Source organism: Balaenoptera ricei, chromosome 14 (genome assembly GCF_028023285.1).
Source record: "Balaenoptera ricei isolate mBalRic1 chromosome 14, mBalRic1.hap2, whole genome shotgun sequence".
Lineage (NCBI taxonomy): Eukaryota > Metazoa > Chordata > Mammalia > Artiodactyla > Balaenopteridae > Balaenoptera > Balaenoptera ricei.
Window position 1 is genome coordinate 803053 of NC_082652.1, and position 6000 is coordinate 809052.

The window sequence follows — 6000 nt, forward strand, 5'->3', positions numbered from 1 at the left end:
TGACGTTTACCGGGTGCCTCCAAAGCGCCAGGCCCTATTGTTCACAGTTCACACGCGTTTATTGTTTAAACCCTCACAGCCTTAGGTGGAAAGCACCTCTGCTTCTCAGACCAGAAAGGCAGTCAAGAGAGCTGAGGTGTTCCGCTCAAGGCCACGAGCCCCTCACTGGCTATCGTGGGTCAGACTGTGTCCCCCCCAAACGCACACGTTGACATCCCAAACCCCCAGTGGCTCAGAACGTGACCCCACTAGGAAACAGGGTCCTTGCAGATGTAATTAGTCAAGTTAAGATGAGGTCGTACTGGAGCGGGTGGACCCTCATCCACCATGGGACTGGTGTCCTTATAAAAAGGGGAGATTTGGACACAGACACGCACCCAGGGAGAGGGCCACACAAAGACAGACGTGGAGGGGGCGAGGCGCCACGCCAAGGACACCAGGGACTGCCAGCAGCCACCGGGAGAGCCTCGGAGGGACCCGCCCTGAGGACCAGGATCTGGGCCCTGCAGCCTCCAGCGCAATGAGGGCGCAAACGTCTGCTGCAGGGGCCAGTGTGCGTGGTGCTCGGTAGGGTGGCCCAGCAGACGAACACAGCGGCAGGTCTAGAGCGGAACCAGACAGGGCGGCTGCAGCCGGCTCTTCCTCTACCCCTGTCCCCCCAGAACGGGGGCTGTCACGCTCTCATCGGCAGGCTGGGGGCTGGGCAGAACCCGCACTGACTGGTCAGCCCTGAGCACATGCGCCCCAAGTGGCCCTCCAGTTGCCACTCATCCCTGTGTTCCCCAGGTGAAATAGCTTAAGGCTGAGACACGGGCAGGTGAGGGGACTTGCCCAAGGTCACAGAAGCAAGGCTTGAACTCAGCTGTGTCCCTCAGTGGCTCTCGATGTGGGGTCTCCAGGACACAGAAGTCTCTAAATGTCCCCCATCTCAAAGGACACACCAGAGGCCTGCCCAGCACCACCAGGCCACCCAAGCGCCCTCAGATCCCCAATGCTGGAAGGAAGGCAGAGGCTCAGGAACAGCCCCCAGCACATACACAATCACATGGGAACACACACATACACAAAGGGGCACACATAACACAGCACATACCCGTGTGTACGCACATACATTGGCACACACGCCACACATAATACACAAATACGTACACATCCCAGTACACACCAGCACACAACACACATTCATGCGCACACCACACGTGTGCACATGAAAACACATGCACGCACACACACACCAGGCACACATGTGCACACATGTATACAATACACAGCACACATATACACACATGCTTGCACACACATGCTTGCACACACATTCACATATACACACCCACACACGCGCGCACACGTGCATATACATAATCACACAATACACACATGCACACACGCACACCACACACATGTGGCACATGACATACACATGTACGCACACACACAAACGTCCACACTTAATGCACATCACAATACACACACGCATGACTACACAATGCACATTCTCGAACACCACACATGTGCACACACACAAACACATGCACACACATAAACACCACACACATAGGTGTACACATAATACACATATACAATGCTCGCACACACATGTGTACACACACATGTGTGCACATGCTCGCACACACATACACATGCACACACCCACAGGGCGCATGCCCACACATGCATGCATGTCAGGCCGGGAGCTGACAGCACGGGCTCGGCTGTGACGGGGGTGCCCCAGTGACGCAGTTCAGCACCTCAAGCCAGAGCCTCCAGAGCCCAGTGATGGCGAGAGCCGCTCCAAGGGCGAAGCTGCATTTTGGGGGCACCGTGGGGGCATTCTTGGGAAAGTTTGTGCGAGGGAGCTTCGCACCGGGGACTTCCATTGTTTCTGCAGCCCACACCCGCTCCTTCCACTTCTGGAAACTGCAGCCCTCTTCTATTTGGGGTCACTGCTGCCCCACTGTGTGAAGTCTTGGAGGGACCGGCCAGACGCCATTCGCTGCCCTCCAAAGAGAAGCCAGCTGGCCTCTGTCTCCTTAGCATCTGGCTCCTGAGCAGAGACGGGCTGACGGTGGTCCAACCAGAGGCCCACGGAGCTCCGCCCCCAATCTCTGCCACCGCCCACTCCCGTCCAGGGGGGGCTGGCCTTTCTCCCAGTTCGGCTGTGCCCTTCACCTCCTATCTTGCTCACATCTTCCCAGTAGATCCTATTCCTGCACTTGTTATTCGGGATCAGTGTCTGTTGCCAGCGACCAAAGAGCTCTGGGTAGATTGATGGCATCTGTGACCCCAGGAGCAGCCCCCACCCTTCAGCCCTTTGTCCCACACGTTGCGGGCCCCCCACTCTGACGCACCCCTTCCTTTGGCCACGGGCAGAGCAGCCTAGATGCAGCCGGAGGCTTGAGACAGCCCTTGTGCATTTTCAGGCCCTCTCTTGCCTCTCCGTGAGCACTTCCAGAAGGCGCCCGGGCCAGCCCGCCGGAGGAGCCGAGCCATCTCAGCCAAGGGTCCACGTGTGGAGGGGAGAGCTGTCCTCTCACAACAGCCGAGCCAGCCCGGAGAACCGGCTGACCTAGCCGTGGACAAACATTACTGTTCAGTGCGGGCCTCTGCTGTTCTGGGCGCCTGATTATTACTCAGCGTAACGGAACATAATTCAACAGATGAGGCAGAGAGAACCACAGTATCTCCACCAGGTCTGATGACCAGCCCGCCTGAGCAGTTCGCCTGGACGTGACTCAGCAGGGTCACTAGTCAGGTAGACGGGAAGCTGCCTCCTCTGGGGGGGGACGCGACCCCACCCCGTCAGCGAGCTCTGCGCGTGGGCTGCTGCCCGCAGCTGCGTGGGTCTCGGAGTTGTGGAGATGACAGCTCCCACACACAGAGCAAGTCCCAGTGAGCAATTTCCTTTGATAAAGTCGTTAAGAAAATTATATGTAGAACTGAAATTATAGAACTGTTATTACAGCTTGTTGAAAAATTATTTGGATTTAATTGATCAATTAGATTAAATTATATAGTCGTGAGAGCTGGCAAAGGCCCAGGCCGGCGCTCACAAAACTGAGAAGCCCACGCTCCGGGCTCCGGCTCCTGAAGCCTTGAAGCAGCACAGATTGTTTTTCTAATGAGGTTGTTACAGGTTATTCTAGATGGTTTGTTTAGAAAAACGGGCAGGTGACATTCCTGTGCCTGAACGGCCTCAGGACGTCCTGGGGACACCTGACAAGTCTCGGGGCAGCACGTGTGCCCCGGAGCCACAGCACTGGCAGTCGCTCTGTGATGCACCCCCGGCACAAAGCATCTGGGCAGCGCTCCCACTGTTCCTTGCTGGCTTCCCATTTTCCCACCTTCTCTGGACACCCTTGTGATGGCCGAGCACGACGGTAACTTTGTATGCAGGTGGCCCCAGGGGACCAGCTCTGGCAGAGGCTGTGATCTCCTTCAGCCTCAGACCTGGACTTGTCTTGGCGGGTTCCAGTGACCGCTGCCTGGAGTGTCACGGGTGCGCCCGCGGGGGACACGTGCGTGTGGGCAGAGGGCAGGTGAGGTCTGGGGGGGCCCACGAGTCCATCTGCCACTCTCCCAGGCGCCACTTTGGCCAAATCCGATCCCATTGGGTCAGGGATGGGAAGAGCTGCAGAAATGTTTTCTTGGCCAGCACAGAAGAGCATTGATTTCCCCTAAAAATTAACTCATGGAGTTACGACAGGGTGGAAAGCCGGGTGTCCTCCAAAGCTTGGAATGATTCAGCCACCCACACGCCCTCTCTGCCGTCTGCTCCGGCGCCCCCTTCTCTGTGAGCTTGGTGAGGAATTGAGGTTTTGATTAGAGCTCACTGCCAGCTCGCCTTCACCAGTACCCCCGGCCAGCGCCTTCCCCTCCTTTCTGGAGCTGTGTTTGCAGACACCCCGAACCTCCAGCTGGGAACAGGGGCGTGGAGCTGGGCAACTTCCCAGAGGCAAGTCCCCAGCCTCGGGACTAGGTTCCTACTCGTACAGGAGCTGCTTAGGGGCCCCTCGAGACCCTTGGCGCCTCGACAAGAGGGCTAGTCTGGGGTCCCCGTCACCTCCACTGCCCACCCCACCGGTCTGTGTCCACTGGCTTCTCCGAGGCAGACCGTGCAGTTCACCTCTCCTCCGTCCCAGGAAACGGGAAGCAAGTGTTTATCAGGCACTGTCGCTGAGGCCCAGAGTCTGAACTGGAGACAAAGCTCAGGCACACACAGCCAGGACCTCTGAGATGCCTGCTCCGTGGTGACGAGGACCGTGAAGGACGGCGAGACAGACGGACTGCGGGGGCTCGGGGTCGGGGCACGCTCGGGGGCGACGACACCAGAGCTCGGGCCTGGGAGGTGAGGAGGAGCGAGTCTGGTGAACACTGCATACGGCGGTCCGCAGGCCAGGGGTGCCCGGGGCCGGGACTCTGAGACAAACGGGAAGGATAGCTTCCTACTCGTGGACGCCCACCCACGCATTCTTCCTCCACGGACGCATCACACAGGGTGCAGTGACACCCACCCCTGCACTCTGGAAGGGGTCTCCCCGCCCACTGGTTCTCGGGACCGTTCCCGGTGGCGAGAAGAAAGCCGGGAGCAGGGCAGTGACGCCCCGCCCAGAGCCGGCCGTCGCGGAAGGCGCTCAGAGATGTCTGATTTATGAGGACTGAGTACATGCAGTTTGGGACCCGCTTGCTCCTTCACACTAACTGAAATGAAAGGCAGCGGCTGGGGCGCTGTGTCCGCGAGCACACACGCGTGTACGAAAGTCTGTTGTAAATCTTCCTGCATGACGGCTCTGCTTTGTTGCCTACCTTGGGGGGTTCAGCTGGAAAACCAGAGTTGGGGAGACTGCCCGGAGGGGAGAGGAATGTCAGATGGCCCACAGGGGGGCCCGTGTCCTACCCTGACTCTCACTGCTCCCAAATGTCACCAAAAGTGGTGAGCTTTCCTGCTGTCAGCTTGGACAAGGTGCTTGGCAAGTAAAGATCTTTTTGTGATTCCCAGGAGACCCCTTCTTAGAACTAAGAAATTACATCCTGGGTAATGTGTTAGTAAGAAAGCTTTTGTTGGGAAGATCTCACATGCTGCGGAGCAACTAAGCCCGTGTGCCACAACTACTGAGCCCGCAAACCACAACTACTGAAGCCTGCATGCCTAGAGCCCGTGCTCCGCAACAAGAGAAGCCACCGCAGTGAGAAGCCCACTCACTGCAACAAAGAGTAGCCCCCGCTCGCCACAACTAGAGAAAAGCCCGTGCGCAGCAACGAAGACCCAACGCAGCCAAAAATAAATAAATAAATTTTAAAAAAGAAATTAATTTAAAAAAAAAAAAGAAAGCTTTTGTTAGCAAGCAGTAGAGTCCCAGCCCACACAAGTTTAACCAAAAGAGGAAATGTACTGATTTATATAACCAGGGGTTGTGTGATGGATCTAGGGCTTCAGACATAGCTGGATCCAGGGGCTTAAATGATATCATTACAATTTACACCCATATATATATATATATATATATATATATATATATATATATATATACACACACACACACATATACACACATGTTTGTGTATTTGGTCTATTATCATTATTCTCAGTAGTTACGGTCTATAAAATCACTGCGAATACTGAATCAGTGGATACTAAATTGCTGTTCTTAGGGGTAAAACAGAGTTGGGTTCCTGTGAGCTTCTGGTCACAACATTTTCATCAACTAATCAATACATAACCTTGTTTTATGTGCGTTTCTGTTTAAAGAAATCTCAATTAATCTATGTTGTTGATTCAGGAATGTGGACTTCACGTCCACAGCGCTGTGACCACACCAGAAAGAAACCCCTCTGACACGCATTTTCTCAGTGGCACATCACAGCCTTCTTGTCCTTAGGACACTGGATGGCGCTTCAGCTCTGTGCTGAGGGCTGTTTTAAACAGTGAAATCACCCACAAAAAGCACAAAAATGCAAAAAACGTGGCCCTAAACAGACACGAAGTGCACTTGCCCCAGAGCT